Here is a 21978-nt window from a genome sequence, read left to right on the forward strand (position 1 = left end):
TTGAAGGTAGCATACAGTTTGATTTTCTTTTTTGATCCACTCCGCTACTCTGTGTCTTTTTATTGGTGAGTTCAATCCATTTACATTTAGTGTAATTATTGACACTTTAGGGTTTTCTATTGTCACTTTATATATTGCTTTCTGATAGCTCTTTGTCTTGTTTGGTTCTTCTCTTTTGTTTTTCCCTCATTTGTGTTTGTTTGGTTGTATTTCATACATCTTTTCTCTGTTTCTTCTTTTTTTAAGCCATCTGTTTCTGTAGTGTTTTTTTCAGGGATGGTTACCATTAGGTAATAAAAAGGATATATATCATATTCATTATAGTACATTATCTCATGTGTGCTTCTGCACTTCATTCTCCTTTGCTACTGTTAACCTTTGTCTCTGCCCTTTCTTGTTTTTATTGTCACAGATTAATCTTTTTTTAATTGTAATCTTTTTTAAAATATTTTAACACAACAGTTTAATAAACAAAGTTAGTGCAAAAATTTATCATGAACAAAATATCAATATTTTCAACAAAAACAGGATCTGCCTCTGCATTTGCAAAACCTTGGAAGCGATTGCCTTACTTGCTTCACTCTGGTCAGGGCCCTGGCTATCTATCCCATTTATTGTGATCTTGTTGGAGCTTTTACTTGTAATTTTGTTTTGTTTTGTTCTTTGTATCTGGTCGGATAATCACCTTTAGTATTTCCTAAAGTGGGGGTTTTCTGGTGCTAAATTTCCTCATCTTTGTTATATCTGTAAATGTTTTTATTTCCCCTTTGTATTTGAAGGATAGCTTTGATGGATATAGTATTCTTGGCTGAAAGTTCCTCTCTTTCAGTACTTTAAATCAGTAATTTTCAACCTTTTTTTTCATGGCACAAACACACACTAATTACTAAGTGTCAGTGCCCCTGACTAAATACAACCATTTTCATCTCATGGCACAAATAAATTAGTTACTAAGAAGAGGTCAAAGCCCCTTTTTCTTTAGTAATTAGTTTATGAGTGCATGAGAAACAATGGTTGAAAATCACTGCCGTGTACTCTCTTTTGGCTTGTATAGTTTCTGCTGAGAAATCTAATGATAGCATAATGGACTTTTCTTTATATATTGTATTCTTCTTTTCCCTGGATGCCTTGAAGATTTTTTCTTTGTCATTGATTTGTGATAATTTCATTATGATGTGCCTTGGAGTAGGTCTGTTTGGGTTGAGGTAACTCGGTATTCTGTTTGGTTCTTGGATTCGAGGCTCTGATTCTTTCCACAGGCTTGGGAAGTTTGCGATTATTTGTTTGAATATGTTTTCCATTCCATTTTCCCTCTCTTCTCCTTTTGATATACCTATTATTCTTATGTTGCTCTTTCTAATGGAGTCAGACAATTCCTGTAGGGATGTGTCATTTTTTTAAATTCAGGAGTCTCTCTCTTCTTCTCTCTGTAGTGTCTCTAGTTGCCTGTCTTCTATTTTCTAGTTGCCTGTCTTCTAATTTTCTCCTCTATATGACCTGTACTATTAGCTATGCTTATTACCTCATTTTTAAGGTCATATATTGAGTTTTTATCTCTGTTTGGTTCCTTTTTATAGTTTTAATTTCCATGGTGAAGTATTTTTTTTGTTCATTAAATTGTTTTTTGAGCTTTCTTAATTGCCTTTACATGCTTTCTTGTATTTCCCTGAGTATTTTTAGTACTTTCCTTTTTAATTCTCTGCCATTTAACTCCCAGATTTCCAAGCAATTGAAATTTTTTCTAGAGATTTTTTATTGTCTATCTGAGCTACATCTCTGTCTTTTGTATCCATGATATTTGATTTTATTTTCCTTAATGGTATTTGAGAGTGGTATTGTTAATAACACTAATAAGAGATAATTTTAAAAAACTAAATAGAAATAGAAAACATACAGTGAAAAAATGAAAATTCTATAATGATAAGTGGAACAAAAACTACAGAGAACAAGAAGTAGGAACTGAGGAAAAATGACAAAACAGATAAAATATAAGGTAAAAATCATGCAAAATGCCACAAAAAATATGAATCCAAAATATAATAATTTGTTGATAAATGACGATTGAATGGAGAAAAAGAAAAATTAAAAAAAGAAAAAAAACCTAAAGATTTTTAAATGAAACCCTCATAAAAAAAAAACAAGAATGAAAAATGTAACAATTATAGATAAAGAGGTTCAAAAGGAAAAAGAAATAATAAAAAGGAAAGAAGATAAAATGACCAAAATGAAAAAAAAAGTTATAAAAATATAATTTTTCCTGGTTTTGAGAGGTAGTTTCCTCCTTTTTTTTTAGTAAGTGGTTCTATACTATAGGTTTTGACCCTGTGGGGCTCTTGAGCAGAGGTTTGCTGTTCTGTTGCTGTGGCAATAATGTAGATTGGGCCTCAGTCCTATTGGTACATAGGGTTTGTTAGGGCTTGGAGGCTCTTGACAATGGGAGCCTCAGTTTTCCATGTGCCTCTCCCCATGTCTCTCCCACCTCAACTAGCAGCCTGAGGACTTAGTTGTGTGGTTCACCACAGCCACTGCTTACAGAGCAAAAGGCTCTAAAAGCAGCCAGGTCCTTCCTCCAGTACTGTTCAAAGCACAGTTCTGCGTAAGGCTGTGCCAACCAGAGCCTCCAGTGAGAGCAGGCAGGGCTGGGAGCTGATTGCCAATGTAGTGCCTTTCTAAGGGCCAGCAAACAGGTCTAGCGCACCTCAGCATGCCACAGGCTGGGAGCCAATTGCAGGTCAAGCACGTTTCCAAGAGCCCCTGGGCATGTCTAGCATGCCTCAGTGCTCTGTGGGTCTAATCTCCACAGGCTTCTCCCTTGTGCACTGTTTGGTAGCCAGCAGCAAGTCATGTGCACACCCAACCCCCACAACTTCAGCATTGCACAGGGAGGTCTGTAACCGCCCTCTTAGGTGGACAGTGCTTGTGATCCCAGTCAGAGCCAGGAATGCAGAAATGTGCTTTGAAGCCTTTATCAGCCCTGCAGAGGCGCCCCGCCTGAACTGTCCCAGACCTAGGAATCCCGGCCCTTGTGCACGTCCTGTGCTGGTGGTCATGGAGCCAGAAATGCACAAAGACACTGGCAGCAGCCCATGCAGATGCCTATCACTGAGGGCTAAGCCCTCCAACCCGTGAGTGCACACGTGCTCACGCCAAAGGTACCAGGTGGAGCCACTCACACATAATTGCCCATAATCATGGACTAAGGAGCGCACAAAGCTGCTGGTGCCACTGCCAGCTCCCATGGGCACCCTGCACTGGTAACATTAACATTTGTTGGAGCCTGCCGCCCGTGCTCACCCTGCATCTGCAATCTCGGGTAGAACTGGTGTGATCTTTCTTCTGCTTGATCATCCACCCTCACCCAGCTCCTTCCCCCTGCCTCCAACCCTTCACTTGGCTCATCTCCAGATGAATGCAGCCCTTCCTCAGGTCAGTGAGGAAAACAAAATACCCATTCTCTGTCTTATTTCCTTCAGAGTGGATTATATATTCAGCCACCTTTTCACCCAATCATACCATTGTCTGGTGTGTGTGTATTTCAGGTGCTCCTGAGATTTTTTTCTGTCTTTAGTTGCTGAATTTGTTGAAATTTCAAGGGGAGAGATCAGGAGCACCCCTCTTGGTGCCATTTCTCTGATGTCACTCTTTGCTTATTCTTAATTACACTTAAGTTTCACAGAAAACATTATACCTAAAAAGAATAAAATAAATATTTATTTATTATGTAATATTGATACAAAACCCCTGTTCTGATAGAGCTTATATTCTAGTGTAGGAAATTGTGATAAACAAATAAGCCAATATGTAAAGAGTACAGTGTCAGGTAATTAAACATTTTGTGCAGGTCAGAAACAGGGGGGAAAGTCAGGTACTATTTTAGATAAGGAAGGGTAAGGGAGAGCCTCACTGTGATATGGAGCAGACTCATGAATGAAATATGAGAGGGAGCTATTTAAGTAAATGGGGAAAGGGCCCTGGCCAGATAACTCAGTTGGTTAGAGCATTGTCTCAAAGCATGGAAGTTGATGATTCTATTCCTGGTCAGAGCACATACAGGATCAGACTGATGTCCCTCTTTCTCTCTGTACTGCCTATCTTGCTAAAAATCAATCAATAAAAAAAATTTAAGTATATGGGGAAGAGCTTTCCAAGCAGAAAAATTGAAAATAATATATGCATTTCTATAAAGGTGTCAAATTATTCAGTTGAAAATATTTTTCCTTTTGTTTTAGATAACTTTAATAAACCATGAATCATAACTATCACTACTTCTGTCATATTTAAAAATGACTAATATAGCCTGACCAGGCAGTGGCACTTTGATTAGAACATCAGTCTGGAATGTGGAGAACCCCGGTTTGAGACCTGAGGTTGCCAATTTGAGCATAAACTTATCTGGTTTGAGCAAAGCTCACCAGCTTGAACCCCAGGTTGCTGGCTTGAGCAAGAGGTTACTTGGTTTGCTGTAGCCCCCGGGTCAAGGCACATATGAGAACGCAATCAATGAACAACTGAGGGGCCACAATAAAGAATTGATGTTTCTCATCTCTCTCTCTTCCTGTTTGTCTGTCCCTATCTGTCCCTGTCTCTGAGTCTCTCTGTCTCTGCCACAAAAAATAAATAAATAAATAAATAAATAAAAATAACATAGAATTACTTAATTTTTGGCCTTTCTGAATAATAACTGAATAACTGAATTTTTCATACAATTAATGCTTTTCTCTTTCAGCACAAAATTGTCTTTTGTTAAACCTTTATATTAGAAACTCATTACAGAAGAAAACACATTTATTTCTGAATTTCTACAAGAAATAGCTGATGACTTATTATGTTCTCTTTATTGCTTTTAGTTGCATGAAACAGAAATTTGGTATAAAACCATTCACACAAATGAGGGAGTCATACTGGCTCTCTGGACTATACAAAATCTTGATTCAGGAACATTTTTTATCTTCAAGATTTTTTTTCATTCCTCATTTAGCTTATCTCTACATTGACCTCATTTTTCTTCATATGACTTTCACTAAGTCTGTGGAACAAAAATGGCATGGTTTACATGATTAATTATTCAGTTATTATATTTATATATATATATATCAGCTTCCAGCTTGCATTATCCTGCTATAATGTTAAAGAAACTAGAAAACGTCTCACTCCCTTGTAGGTAAAAAAAAGAAAGGTTCTGAATGGCCTTCCCTGACTCACACACTCTCCCTTTGCACTAATGGCTGGGTGGTGACGGTTCTATTAGTTGAAGAGGCTGAGAATTATACTGCTCACAAAATTTAGTGGATATTTTATTGCTTCATATTCATTTTGAAATATTCTCTAATTTTTGTGAGCAGTAATAGTTTCTCAATGGAAGGGAAGTGCTGTTAACAGAAAAATGAAGAGGCCCTGGCCAGTTGGCTCAGTGGTAGAGCGTCGGCCTGGCGTGCGGAAGTCCCGGGTTTGATTCCCGGCCAGGGCACACAGGAGAGGCGCCCATCTGCTTCTCCAACCCTCCCCCTCTCCTTCCTCTCTGTCTCTCCCTTCCCCTCCCGGAGCCGAGGCTCCATTGGAGCAGAGATGGCCTGGGCACTGGGGATGGCTCCTTGGCTTCTGCCCCAGGCGCTAGAGTGGCTCTGGTCACAACAGAGCGATGCCCTGGAGGGGCAGAGCATTGCCCCCTAGTGGGCAGAGCGTCGCCCCTGGTGGGCGTGCTGGGTGGATCCCGGTTGGGTGCATGCGGGAGTCTGTCTGACTGTCTCTCCCCGTTTCCAGCTTCAGAAAAATACAAAAAAAAAGAAAAAAAAGAAAAATTGAGAAAGTATTTCTGACCAAAACAACAGATTCTCATTACAGACATCCATTACAAATGCATATCATTATAGAAGAGGCACCAAGTATTAAGTTCTAAGTACTATCAGGTAGACTTGGGTATGAGATCACAGATTACTAGCTATGTGACTTAGTTTAAGCTTAGTTTCTTGATCTGTTAAATGCTGATAACAATAGTATTTATTCCATAGTTGTTGGTATAAATTAAGGGAACATTTAGTGCTAAATAAAAAGTTTCTATCATGTCTTTTTCAATGAACTCTCACAATAGTCCTATAAAAAAGATATTAATATTTTTATTTATAAAGAAATTTAAGCTCAAAGATGTTCAGTGACTTTTTCTAAAGTCAATAGCTGCTAACTGGCAGGTCTGGGATTGGGTTCAAATCCCATGTCTGCAAGATTTTAAAGCCGGTTTTTCCATCATACTACATTGCCCTAATAACTATAAAACTCTTTGTAATTGTTTTCAGAGACTCCTGAAGTACAGAGAATGATTTTTTCATAAATTAAATGGCATCATCTTGTCCTTTTTACTTTTGATTCTCATGCCTTTTGCCCAGTAATCTGTCAGCTCCTGTTATTGTCCATGAGTTGTAACCATGGTAAAAATGAAATGATTAAACAGGGAAAGTTTGCTCACTGTAGATCAGTAACACCAGAAATTCTAATGAAAAACTCATTTCATTAGCTTCAGATTTTTATCTCTGCAAACATGTCAGATTCTCATAAAACAGCTATTATCATGAAAAGTTAGAATTTAGAGACCTGCACTAAAAGCCTAGTATTAGTATGACGGTTGGTTTCATCACTCATAAAGTTGAGATGCTGTCTCAACAAAGTCGTAGTGGTGATTAAATAATACAAGGCATGTGAAAGGCTTTTGCAAAATATAAAATGTTAAATAAATAGCAGGCATATTATTGGCAGTAAAGTTAAAAATAATACATTTTTATCAACTTTTAAAATCTTAGTGTAAACAGGTTTTAGATCCTGTCTTAAGAGTAACTTTTAAAAGAAGGAAGAACCTGAGCCCCAAAACACTTAAGGCAAGAAAAAAGAAAGTATACTCTGCAGTAAAAGAAAAAAAAACAAAGTAGCCTGACCTGTGGTGGTGCAGTGGATAAAACATCAACCTGGAATGCTGATGTTGCCAGTTAGAAACCTTGGGCTTGCCTGGTCAAGGCACATATGGGAGTTGAGGCTTCCTTCTCTTCTCCCCTTCTATCTTTCTCTGCTCTCTAAAAATGAATAAATAAAATATTTTTTTAATGCAAAGAAAGGGGATCCTGAAGATACCAGAAGACAAGTCATTTTTACTAATTTTGCCTATGGTCCTAGCAGTTCCTACTTCTCTGTATGTAAATACAAAACACAATTACTCAATTTTGTAAGGTTAAGAGAGAAAGGTTCTCCCCATCACTCCCATGTGAATTTAACTAAACTACAGCTAATTTTTAATAAATGTGCAAGTTCAGAAATAAGTAATGGTTTGTATTAAAACATTTTTTTGTATTTTTTCTGAAGTTAGAAACAGTGAGGCAGTCAGACAGACTCCTGCATGCACCCAACTGGGATCCACCTGGCATGCCCACCAGGGGGCGATGCTCTGCCCATCTGGGGCATTGCTTTGTTGCAATCAGAGCCATTCTAGCACCTGAGGCAGAGGCCATAGAGCCATCCTCAGCGCCCATGCCAACTTTGCTCCAATAGAGCCTTGGCTGTGGGAAGGGAAGAGAGAGACAAAGAGGAAGGAGAGGGGAAGGGGTGGAGAAGCAGATGGGCACTTCTCCTGTGTGCCCTGGCCAGGAATCGAACTCAGGACTCCTGCACGCCAGGCCGACACTCTACCTCTGAGCCAACTGGCCAGGGCTTAAAACATTTTTTAATAGGTGAACTTTGTGCATTTGCAATGAAGAAATTAACACCAATAAATTACTTTGGATACAGTATTGTCACTTGTGTGCTATATTAGTTTACTGCACTGATTAACTTACTGTCTCATACCAATTCAACATGCCCTTTCTGGAGATGAGCTCATATTAACATAGAATATATATGACCTGCCTTAACTCATTATAAATGTTTCTCAACATACATACAAGTTACTTTCAAGAATTTGTCTGTAGACAAAATTTTTCATTATTTAAACTATTATTTCAGTACATATGATAACATTTCTAATTTAAATGCCATCATTCTTATGCTTGGAACCTTTCTTTTTTTTTACTTTTTCTTTGTGTGTATTACCATATTTCCCCGTGTATAAGATGCACCTTAACTTTGGGGCCAGAAATTTGAAAAAATATAACTATTACATAAAGTTATTGAACTCAAGTTTTATTCATCATAAAGTTCATACAACTCCTCATCACTGTCAAGACTCCCATTTATTAGTTTTTCCTCATCTGTGTCAGATGATGAATCACTGTCTTCATATATTGCCTCATCCTCAGTTCCATCTATAACATTTTAAATGCCACATTTCTACAACCACAGCATAAGATGCACCCAGTTTTTAGACCCTAAATTTTTTGAAAAAAGATGTGTCTTATACATGGTGAAATACAGTATGTGTATGTGTGGGTTTCTTTTTCTTTTGGTTGCAAGAAAAGAAGACATACTAAACTTACTACACAAGTCAAGGGTGGTATAGTAGAAAAACAGAGATCTCATTGAATTGAGGAGTAAGACATACTCTAGCCACGCCTCATGGGAACGAACAAGAACTAGAGATAGGATGCTTTTTCTGTCTGTCAGAAATCACAGGTTTACTTAACCTCTGCTTCTTTTTTTTTATTTTTTCTCAACTTTTCTCTATACCTATGTTCCATTCTTCTCTTCTCTGAACTTACTTATCTGAATTATAACCCAGTATGACCACCTCAAACCAAGCAATGGCTGAGGGAGGGGAAGAGAGAGAGACCGACAGAGAGAGATAGCAAAAAAGGGGAGGTCTGGAAAAGCAGATGATCACTTCTCCTGTGTACTGTGAAAGGGAATCAAATCTGGGACTTCCACATGTTGGGCCAACACTTTACTACTGAGCCAAGCATCCAGGGCCAAAATGCCTATTCAAATTGAGCAAAAATAAGATACAATTAAAATCACAAATCAAAATAAATGAAATCATTATTAAAAGCATTAAAGATCAAGTAAAAGTTCTAATAATGTGGATAGATAATGCATGCTGCTGTTGATCTCAAAAGAGCAAGGTATCCAAGATTAAAGACCCCTCTTTTCAGATAAAAACTAATATTTATTTCCCACAGTAGAAATGGCTGAACAGACTGGCAATGTGAGCTTTCAAGGAAGCTATTTGGTTTAGAGAACAAGGAGAGACAGTTCCAAAAAAAAAAATCACATAGAGAAGGTACATTTGTAGGAATTGATCTGTCAATGAGTCACAAGAGAAAAAAGAAACAGCATTAACAGCCCCACAGTTTCATATCCTTTGGCTGGGAAGAAGTCAAGGTTAAAAGAACCCACATACAAATTCCTAGGCAACAGGGAAAATTCTTGCTAGCCTGCAACCCAGCTCTGGGTCTTTCCTATAAGAAGAAAACTCCTACAAATATCTGGTCAAGGAAGAACTTCTTTCATATAATGATGAGTAGTCAAAAAGGACAGAATATAATATATTTATAAGGTAAGTATATGAGAAAAAGAATATGGGGGCAAAATATTACTTACGAGGAAAATATTTCCATGGAGCAATTAAAATTATGACTAAACATGGCACTAATATACTAAAACAAGAAAATATAAAAGAGTTATGTTTAGAAAAGAAACAGGAAAATAAAGTATCACAGAAATAAAGATGATATTGCAAGTAACACACAAACACACATATACACACAGAAACCACAGACATGCTAAATAACAATAAAAGAAGTAGAATACAAGTATAACAAAAATATATCAAGAAGAAAGGGAATGCCCTGCATACTGCTGAATACAGCTTGCCCAACCAGGAAACCTTATATTCACTGCAGCATTATTCACAATGGCCAAGATATGAAAGCAACCATTGTAAATGAATGGATAATGAAAATGTGATATATATATATATACATATACATATATATACATATATATATAAAATACATATTTATAGACACACACATATATAAGAATGTTATTCAAATGTAAAGAAGAATGAAACCTTGCCATTTGCAACAAGGATGGACCTAGAAAGCATTATGCTAAATGAAATAAATCAGAGAGAAAGATAAATACCATATGAGTTCACTTATATGTGGAATCAAAAACAAAACAGAAGACCTGTGGTGGCGCAGTGGATAAAGCGTCGACCTGGAAATGCTGAGGTCGCTGGTTCGAAACCCTGGGCTTGCCTGGTCAAGGCACATATGGGAGTTGATGCTTCCAGCTCCTCCCCCCTGTCTCTCTCCTCTCTGTCTCTCCTCTCTCCTCTCTAAAATGAATAAATAAAAATTTAAAAAAAAAAACAAAACAGAATAGAAAGAGACTCAAATACAGAGAGAAAAGCTGATAGTTGCCAGATGAGAGGCTTTGAAGGGATAAACTCTCAGGTTCTTAAAGAGCAGCATTGCTAAGACTTTAGAGTATCACTTAAGTATTAAGAATAATCCCTGGCCAACAATTAGCAAGAAAGTGAGGACCTCAGCCCAAAAGGGCTAACCAACATCTTGATTAAAGCCTTTTTGAAATCCTGAACCGAAAACCCCATCCACACTGTGTCTAGCCTTCTGACCTACAGAACTGAAAGATAATAAACAGATAAAAATTGTTTTAAGCCATTATGTTTATGGGAATTTGTTATATAGCAAAAGAAGACTAATACACTGAGGCACAGATGGCCTTTTGAACACAGGAAAACTGGCTTCTGATACCTGTACCCCACAAAACAGAAACAACTATGTTTAGGTAATTCAAAATATTAATCTCTAAACAAGTCTTATATAATCTAAGATTTTAAATGTTTTGCATTTTCACCAATGCAATAAAAAGACAATGGTTCAAGTCTGAAATTATAGGGTGAAACAGCAGAGGTTAAATATAAATAACTTCAATAGTTCTTATAGCCCATGTTACCCATATCACTACAAGTATTACTCTTTTTTCTTTCTTGACACTATGAACCTCAGATTTCTAAGGGATAAAATCGCTGTCTTGAAAGCTATATAAAAAATAAAACTGAAACCTGCCTATTTTTCTTTCCCCCTTTTTATCAAGACTTCATTCATCTTGACTTGTCAACAGTTTGCAGGAACCTATTTTTTCTGATTTTCTCATACTGCAATATCTTAGTATTGGGAATGAAAAAATTTCATGGCGATTGGGTAATAAGCCAGAAAGAATTAGATCTTATTCAACTTTATATTCTTAGAGCCTATATCTCCTTATCATCCATTTTTTATATTAAAAAATATATCAGTAAAAGGTGTCCAGAAATAGCATGTGTTTCTACCCTCATTTTTCTTTCCCCTAACCCCTCTTCCTTTGAAACACACCATAAACACACTCTTAGGTAGATGTCAGTTTTGGGAATTGAGACTAAAGAAATGAAAGCATTATTTTCCAGTTGTATGAGAAATAGATGTATAGTCTGAATTCTGGCCCATACAAAATATTCTATAACTAAAAATTTAAAAGAAGGTAGTCCTTCAGCTATAAGTTATCTATTTGCTATTTCAGAAGCTGAAACTTACCAGATACATTACAAATGTGAATTGCTGGTAGGAGCACATATAACAAAGAACATTCTGAAACTATTATTATTCACTGAATAAGATCAATGATGATCTCACTTAAGAACCAGGATTATTAAAAAATCTAGATTTCACAGGATGATTGTTTAGAAAAACACAGAAACAAACATTTCCAAAAGTACAGTAGCTCTCTAATTTTTTATTAACAAGTTGGCATACATCTATAAAAGAATGATTGGAACCTGCATTTTAAGGCAGCCTAAAATAATTATCTTAGTACCACAAAAATGAAAGTGTGTGTAACCAAAAAATAGAATATTTAGCACACCTCAAGAACATTATAGGTATGTGCATATACCTAAACAAGAGGTCATAAGTATATCTATTTCTTTCCCATAGAAAACATGATTTTTAGCAGTGTGGTAATGTAAAAAACAAACCAAAATGACATTTAAACATAAGATCAGATTTTAAAACCTGAAAACCAAAAAAGAGGCAAAAAACATTTTATTATGAGAATATTTGTTTTGAAATGCCTAGCAGGGAAGAGAAAGAAAGAAAGAAAGAAAAGGAAGGAAGAAAGGAAGAAAAAGGAGGGAGGGAGGAAAGATTCTTTTATTATGTCAGAATCACAAATCACAATTATCAGAAAGTCAACAAGTGTTGGCTAGGATGTGGAGAAAAGAAAACCTTCATAAACTCTTGGTAAGACTGTAAACTGGTGTAGTCACTATAAAAAACATAATAGAGATTACTTTGAAGAAATATAAATAGAACTACCATATTACTAAGCTATTCTATTTCTGGGTATATATTCAAAGAAAAAAAAAACTAATTCAAAAGATATATATCCACTCATACATTTACTTAAGAATTTACAATAGCCAAAATGTAAAAGCAACCTAGCAACCTAGATATTCATCAATAGATGATGATGGAAAAGATGTTAAAATTTGTATGCTGAAGGTACTTGCAGAGTGACGTCATGGAAATGGCGCCGTGAGCAGCGCATCCAACAGATCTCCCCAAAATCTCAACAAATTTATCAACTAGAAACAGAAAAATTTATCCTCAGAGCATCCCGGAGTTCCACACACACACTGAAAGTGAAAGGACTGTTGCCGAGGAGGGAATACGCCTGTGGTGAGTCAACCCACACGTGCAGCTGCCCGCGCTGCGGTCCGGAGAGTCCTGGCCACCGGAGTGCACTGAGAAGCTGCACGCGCGCCCTGTGCTGCGGTCCGGGGAGTCCCAGCCACCGGCGTCCACTGAGAAGCCACGCGCCCATGCAGCTGTCCAGGAGGGGCGCCAAACCTGTCTTTCCTAGTCGGGAGATTCTCTCCGTGGGTGGGGCACCTCACCCAGCCATTCAAGCTAACAATCAAGCATTGGGGGAGGGGCGCGCAGGCAGCCTGAAATACTCTCTGGAGCACAGCTGCGGATCCAATCACTGAAATTAGCTTAACCCACGAAATCTGCGCACCCACGGGGCTCTAATTGATAAGATCTCTCCCAGTTCAGCGATCCAAGAAAATAGGCAAAATATTTTTCAGTGCCGTTCACTAAAGGGGCAGAGGCAACTTCTGATTGACAGAGCCTCCATATTCAGGGACATACCTAACAAGAGGGACTTGGCAGATATTAAGGTCTATACAGCAAGCTGCGAATAGTGCATCTTTTTCCCAGCCAAAACAGGCTACAAAGTGTGGAAAGCCTGGGTTGAGTGGTCCAACTGAATGCTAGGCGCTGAACAGTCACCTTGACAACAATTGACTCCCAGCCCCACCTGATTACACTGGAGGCTCTGACTGCCAGAGCCTTACCCAGAGCCTTGCACTGAGTGAGGATAGAGTGGGGATTTCCCAGCTCTTTGAGCCTCTTACTCCCCAGACAGAAGCAGTGGCAGCCTCATAGCTGGATCACCAGGCTGCTAATTCAGGAAGGAAAGACTAGGGGAGAGACTCCAGGAAAGCAAACTCTCTCATTGTTGGACTCTACAAATGCCAACAAGCCTTGACTACCAGCGAGACTAAAGCCAATTATATGACATTGCCATAGAATCCCATCAACTGCAAATCCCTACCTAAGTGTGACACAGGGGCAGAACCTGGGGTACAGAGTCACCGACCAAGAAGAGGGAGAGAAAAGAAAAAGGAAGAAGTTAACCTCTCAAAACCAAGAAAAATCCACAGACTTTATAACTTGTTCCACTAATTCTTTGTTGTTGTTGTTTCTTTCTTCTTTCTTATTGCCTTTATTATTATTTGTATTTCCTCCTCAGTCCTTTTATTCTCTGCCCATCTTATGCTACCCTTTTCTTGAACTACACTACCCATGAGTGTTACATTTTATTTTTTTTCTTCATCCTTACTATCCTTTAGGGTTACACTCCAAAACCCTTAACTCTCACTCTCTCCCCTTTTGGTTTTTTTGGGGGGGTTTTTTTGTTTTTTTTTTCCCTTTCCTTTTTTTCTTCCTTCATTTCTCTCTTTTTCTTATTTTTTCCTTTCTATTCGTTTCTTCATTTCTCCTTTTACTTTTCCCCCCACTTAATCCTCAATCACAAACAAATTATTTAATTTGGGACTCAAGTTTTTTTTTTTTTCCATTTTTTTTCTTTTCTGCTTTTGTTCTTGGTTTTCCTTTATTTGTTTGGTTTTGTGGCATTTTGGGTACTTTATACATTGCTTTTTAACTCACTAGCATTCCTCCCAATCCAAAGTCTCCATTGTATTTAGTCTTTGCTTCACTTAATACAACAAATTTATACTTATTATTTTTATTTTTTCTTCTTTAAATATTATTATTTTTTCTCTCCTTTTTTCTGTTTCCCTCTTATCCCTCTCATTATATCTTAGTCGACCATCACTTACAAGCAAATCATTTTATGCTTGACTAAGATATTCTCCCCCCCCCTTTTTTTTGCATTTAGTAGGTCCCTACTCCCTTTTTTGCCCCTTGAACTCTTCACCCCAAATCAGGCCCTCCGTTATAGGCAGTTTTTGTTCCATTTAGCATAATATAATTCACAGGTCATCACGATATTTCCCTAAAGAGACCACCTTCAGATGCCAATAAGAAAAAAAAAATCGAATATTATGGATACAAAAGATAAAGAGGTAACACAATTAGATGTGGAAAAATCTATGGAGAAAAGATTTAACATATTGGAAGCCTTGGAGCCAAATGACAGAGAATTTAAAATAGAAATCTTAAAAATACTCAGAGATATACAAAAAAACACAGAAAGGCAATTTAGGGAAATCAGAAAAAAACTCAACGATCACAAAGATTATATTACCAAGAAAATTGAAACTATAAAAACAAATCAAACAGAAATGAAAAACTCAATTCACGAACTGAAAAACGAGATAACAAGCTTAGCTAATAGAACAGCCCAAATAGAAAATAGGATTAGTGAAATAGAAGACAAGCAACTTGAGGCACAACAGAGAGAAGAATAAAGAGACTCAAAAATAATAAAAAACAAGAAAGCCCTACAGGAATTGTCTGACTCCATCAGAAAGAATAACATAAGGATAATAGGTATATCAGAGGGAGAAGAGAAAGAAAATGGAATGGAGAATATACTCAAACAAATAATAGATGAGAACTTCCCAAGCCTGTGGAAAGAACTAAAGCCTCAAATTCAAGAAGCAAACAGAACACCGAGTTTTCTTAACCCCAACAAATCCACTCCAAGGCACATCATAATGAAGATGACGCAAACCAATGACAAAGAAAAAATTCTCAAGGCAGCCAGGAAAAAGAGGAATACAACATATAAAGGAAGACCTATTAGATTATCATCATATTTCTCAGCAGAAACTCTACAAGCTAGAAGAGAGTGGACCCCAATATTCAAAGCCCTGAAAGAGAGAAACTTTCAGCCAAGAATATATACCCATCAAAGCTATCCTTCAAGTATGAAGGAGATATAAAAACATTCACAAATACAGAAAAGATGAGAGAATTTATCAGCAGAAAACACCCACTCCAGGAAAAACTAAAGGGGGTTTTCCAAACAGATTCAAAGAACAAAAGAAAACAAAACCACAAGTAACAGATCCATCAAGAAAACAATAAAACCAAACTTAAACTGTGACAACAAAAGAAAAAAAAGGGAGAAAAGATGAAGATTAACAGTAGCAAAGGATGATGAAGTGCAGAAATACTCATAAGAAAGGGTACTACAATGAATATGGTAGGTACCCTTTTCATTACTTAATGGTAACCACCCTTGAAAAAACCATCACAAAAACACTTGACTTAAAAAAGGTAGCAACAGAGGAAAGAATTATGGAATACAAACAAACAAAAACAAACAATAGAAAAACAAAAGAGAAGAATCAAACAAGATACAAAACTAACAGAAAGCAATTTATAAAATGGCAATACGGAACCCACAAGTGTCAATAATTACACTAAATGTAAATGGATTAAACTTCCCAATAAAAAGATACAGAGTAGCAGAATGGATTAAAAAAGAACATTCAACTGTATGCTGCCTAAAAGAAACTCATCTAAGCAACAAGGATAAAAACAAATTTAAAGTGAAAGGCTAGAAAACAAATACTCCAAGCAAACAACACCCAAAAAAAAGCAGGTGTAGCAATACTCATATCTGATAATGCTGACTACAAGACAAAAAAAGTACTCAGAGACAAAAATGGTCATTTCATAATGATTAAGGGGACACTGAATCAAGAAGACATAACAATCCTTAATATATATGCACCAAACCAAGGAGCACCAAAATATATAAGACAGCTACTTATTGACCTTAAAACAAAAACTAACAAAAATACAATCATACTTGGAGACCTCAATACACCGCTGACGGCTCTAGATCGGTCATCCAAACAGAGAATCAATAAAGATATAGTGGCCTTAAACGAAATACTAGAACACCTGGATATGATAGACATCTACAGGATACTTCATCCCAAAGTGACAGAGTACACATTTTTCTCTAGTGTACATGGAACATTCTCAAGAATTGACCATATGTTGGGCCACAAAGACAATATCAGCAAATTTAGAAAAATTGAAATTGTACCAAGCGTATTCTCTGATCATAAAGCCTTGAAACTAGAATTCAACTGTAAAAAAAAGGGGGAAAAACCCACAAAATTGTGGAAACTAAACAACATACTTCTAAAAAATGAATGGGTCAAAGAAGAAATAAGCACAGAGATCAAAAGATATATACAGACAAATGAAAATGAAAATACAACATATCAGAATCTCTGGGATGCAGTAAAAGCAGTAATAAGAGGAAAGTTCATATCACTTCAGGCCTATATGAAAAAACAAGAGAGAGCTGAAGTAAACCACTTAACTTCACACCTTAAGAAGCTAGAAAAAGAACAAAGACAACCCAAAACCAGCCGAAGAAAGGAGATAATAAAAATCAGAGCAGAAATAAATGAAATAGAGAACAGAAAAACTATAGAAAAAATCAATAAAACAAGGAGCTGGTTCTTTGAAAAGATCAACAAAATCGACAAACCCTTGGCAAGACTCACCAAGGAAAAAAGACACAGGACTCAAATAAATAAAATCCAAAATGAAAGAGGAGAAATCACCACAGACATCATAGATATACAAAGAATTATTGTAGAATACTATGAAAAACTATATGCCACCAAATACAACAATCTAGAAAAAATGGATAAATTCCAAGAACAATACAACCTTCCTAAACTGAGTCATGAAGAAGCAGAAAGCCTAAACAGACCAATCAGCAGGGAAGAAATAGAAAAAACTATTAAAAACCTCCCCAAAAATAAAAGTCCAGGCCCAGACGGTTATACTAGTGAATTCTATCAAACATTCAAAGACTTGGTTCCTATTCTACTCAAAGTCTTCCACAAAATTGAAGAAGAAGCAATACTTCCAAACACATTTCATGAGGCCAACATAACCCTCATACCAAAACCAGGCAAGGATGGCACAAAGAAAGAAAACTACAGACCAATATCTCTAATGAATACAGATGCTAAAATACTAAACAAAATACTAGCAAATCGAATACAACAACATATTAAAAAAATAATACATCATGATCAAGTGGGATTCATCCAAGAATCTCAAAGATGGTTCAAAATATGTAAAACGGTTAACATAATACACCATATCAACAAAACAAAGAACAAAAACCACATGATCTTATCAATAGATGCAGAAAAGGCTTTTGATAAAATACAACACAATTTTATGTTTATGACTCTCAACAAAATGGGCATAGAAGGAAAATATCTCAACATGATGAAGGCCATATATGATAAATTGATGAAGGCCATATATGATAAACCACCAGCCAACATCATAATGGCGTAAAACTGAGGACTTTCCACCTTAAATCAGGAACAAGACAGGGTTGTCCACTGTCTCCACTCTTATTTAACGTGGTATTAGAAGTTCTGGCCAGAACAATCAGACAAGACAAAGAAATAAAAGGCATCCATATCAGAAAAGAAGAAGTAAAGGTATCACTTTTTGCTGATGATATGATCCTATACATCAAAAACCCAAAGGACTCCACAAAAAGATTAGTAGAAAAAATAAACCAATACAGTAAGGTCGCAGGATACAAAATTAACATACAAAAGTCCATAGCCTTTCTATATGCCAACAATGAAATATTAGAAAACGAACTCAAAAAAATAATCCCCTTCACGATTGCAACAAGAAAAATAAAATACCTAGCAATAAACATAACAAAGAATGTAAAGGACCTATATAACGAAAACTACAAGGCATTGCTAAGAGAAATAAAAAAAGACACAATGAGATGGAAAAATATTCCTTGTTCTTGGATAGGAAGAATAAATATAATTAAAATGGCCATATTACCCAAAGTAATATATAAATTTAATGCAATTCCCATCAAAATTCCTATGACATTTTTTAAAGAAATGAAACAAAAAATCATCAGATTTATATGGAACTATAAAAAACCCCGAATAGCCAAAACAATCCTAAGGAAAAAGAATGAAGCTGGGGGCATTACAATACCTGACTTTAAACTATATTATAGGGCCACAATAATCAAAACTGTATGGTATTGGCAGAAAAATAGACACTCAAACCAATGGAACAGAATAGAAAGCCCAGAAATAAAACCACATATATATGGTCAAATAATCTTTGATAAAGGGGCCAACAACACACAATGGAGAAAAGAAAGCCTCTTCAACAAATGGTGTTGGGAAAACTGGAAAGCCACATGCAAAAGAATGAAACTCGACTACAGCCTGTCCCCGTGTACTAAAATTAATTCAAAATGGATCAAAGACCTAAATATAAGGCCTGAAACAATAAAGTACATAGAAGAAGACATAGGTACTAAAATCATGGACCTGGGTTTTAAAGAATATTTTATGAACTTGACTCCAATGGCAAGAGAAGTGAAGGCAAAGATAAATGAATGGAACTACATCAGAATAAAAAGTTTTTGCTCAGCAAGAGAAACTGATATCAAAATAAACAGAAAGCCAACTAAATGGGAAATGATATTTTCAAACAACAGCTCAGATAAGGGCCTAATATCCAAAATTCACAAAGAACTCATAAAACTCAACAACAAACAAACAAACAATCCAATAAAAAAATGGGAAGAGGACATGAACAGACACTTCTCCCAGGAAGAAATACAAATGGCCAACAGATATATGAAAAGATGCTCAACTTCATTAGTTATTAGAGAAATGCAAATCAAAACTACAATGAGATACCACCTCACCCCTGTTAGATTAGCTATTATCAACAAGACGGGTAATAGCAAATGTTGGAGAGGCTGTGGAGAAAAAGGAACCCTCATACACTGTTGATGGGAATGTAAAGTAGTACAACCATTATGGAGGAAAGTATGGTGGTTCCTCAAAAAACTGCAAATAGAACTACCTTATGACCCAGCAATCCCTCTACTGGGCATATACCCCAAAACCTCAGAATCATTGATACGTAAAGACACATGTAGCCCCATGTTCATCGCAGCACTGTTCACAGTGGCCAAGACATGGAAACAACCAAAAAACCCTTCAATAGAAGACTGGATAAAGAAGATGTGGCATATATACACTATGGAATACTACTCAGCCATAAGAAATGATGAGATTAGATCATTTACAGCAAAATGGTGGGATCTTGATAACATTATACGGAGTGAAATATGTAAATCAGAAAAAAACAAGAACTACATGATTCCATACATTGGTGGAACATAAAAACGAGACTAAGAGACATGGACAAGAGAGTGGTGGTTACCCGGGGTGGGGGGAGGGAGGACGCAGGAGGGAGGGAGGGAGAGAGTTAGGGGGAGGGGGATGGGCACAGAGAACTAGACAGAGGATGATGGAGGACAATCTGAGTCTGGGTGAGGGGTATGCAACATAATTTAATGACAAAATAACCTAGACATGTTTTCTTTGAATATATGTACCCTGAATTATTAATGTCATCCCATTAACATTAATAAAAATTTATAAAAAAAAGGAATTAGGAAAAAAAAATATTTGTATGCTGAAAACCACAAAACAATGTTGAGAAATACTAAAGAAACATAATTGGAGATATATAACCTATTTATATGAAAAAGCTGTTAATTATCTCCAAAATTATCTATAGTTTCAATGCAATCCCAATCAAAATCTGAGCAGGATTCTTTGGTAAAAACTGATAAAATGTTTTTAAAATATAAAAAAGCTAAAGAACCTAGTACAACAAAAATAAATTTTAAAGGAAAAACAATCTTAGAAGACATATACTACCTGAATTTAAGACTTGTTATAAAGTTAGTGAATTTTCTATAAAGCTAGTAAATCAAGGCAGTATATCACTGGTATAAGGACGATATAAATATCAATGGAACAGGATAGCAACTTTAGAAATAACCGTGCACTTACATCGCCAATTGATGTTCTACAGTGCTTTACTAATTCAATGTGGTGAGATTTTGTTTTCAGCAAACAGAACTGGAATGACTGAATACTTGTATGAGGAAAAAACCTTGACCCCCCCCTATTTCACACAATTTACAAAACATAATTCAAAGTAGATGATAGATTTCAATATAAGAGCTAAACTAGGAAGCTTCTAGAAGAAAATATTTTTCTAAGAGAAAATCTTTTTGACATTGTGTTAGATAAAATTTCTTAGATAGGACAAGAAAACACAAAACACAATAAAAATGGTATATTTTATTTCATCCAAATTAAGAACTTTTGCTCTTTAAAAAACACTGTTTAAAAAATAAAAAGACAAACCACAGATTGGGAGAAAATATTTGCAAACTCTATGTCAGAAAAGGCCTTGGATTCAGATAAAGAGCTCACACTCAAAAATAAGACAACCTAATTAAAAATGGGCAAGAGAAGATACACAAAATCAACAAGCAAAGATCCTCAATGTCATTGATCACTAGAAAAATATCAATTGAAACTACAGAGAGATACCATTATGCACATACTAGAATGGCTTAATATTTTTAAAAAATAATTGATTATATAAACAGTTGATAAGAGTGCAAGCTAGTCAGCAGCAACTCTGTGTTTGGACTCAACAAGGTGACTGGAATTCGGCTAGCTTTGCTGGTGCTTTAGCAATTGTGAGAAACAGAAAGCCACTCACAGATGGGGAGTATGCCAAAACATTCCTGCTTGATGTTGCCAATGAACTTTTTGATGACTTTTAGAATAAAGACAAGAAAATCAAATGAATAAAAGACATGCCTCTGTTGTCAAGAACTGTTCACGATTGTACCATCATGATGGCAAATGAAATTGAGGCAACACAAGTGAAGGACATAAATGCAGCACCATTCTTTTCTCTCGCTTTGGATCAGTCAACAGATATAAGCCATTTACCCCAGTTCAGCGTGATTGCAAGGTATGCTGTTGGTGACACACTACGTGAAGAAAGTTTTGCTGTTTTGCCTATGAAAGAGACAACAAGAGGGGAGGATTTATTCAAATCTTTTACTGAGTTTGCTTAAGAAAAAACTCTACCGATGGATAAACTTATTTCGGTGTGTACTGATGGTGCTCTGTGCATGCATGGTGGGGAAAAACAGAGGATTTGTAGCACTTCTTCATGAACATGAAAAGAGACTCATCCTAAGTTTTCACTGCATCCTACATCAGAAGGCACTTTGTGCTCAGATGTGTGGCAAGCAGCTTGGTGAAGTGATGTCACTGGTTATTCCGGTGGTCAACTTTATTGTTGCCCGAGCTTTAAATGATTGCCAGTTTAAAATACTGCTGGATGAAGTTGAAAATAATTATTCTGGTTTGCTTCTGCATAGCAATGTGCGTTGGTTGTCAAGAGGGAAAGTGCTCAGCCATTTTGTGGCTTGTCTGAGCAAAATATGGAATTTTCTTGAAATAAAAAATGTTGAGCATCCTGAGTTAGCTAACTCTGAGTGGTTCTTGAAGTTCTACTATCTTGTGGACATGACTGAACATAT

This window comes from Saccopteryx bilineata, chromosome 4, assembly GCF_036850765.1.
Source record: "Saccopteryx bilineata isolate mSacBil1 chromosome 4, mSacBil1_pri_phased_curated, whole genome shotgun sequence".
Taxonomy (NCBI): domain Eukaryota; kingdom Metazoa; phylum Chordata; class Mammalia; order Chiroptera; family Emballonuridae; genus Saccopteryx; species Saccopteryx bilineata.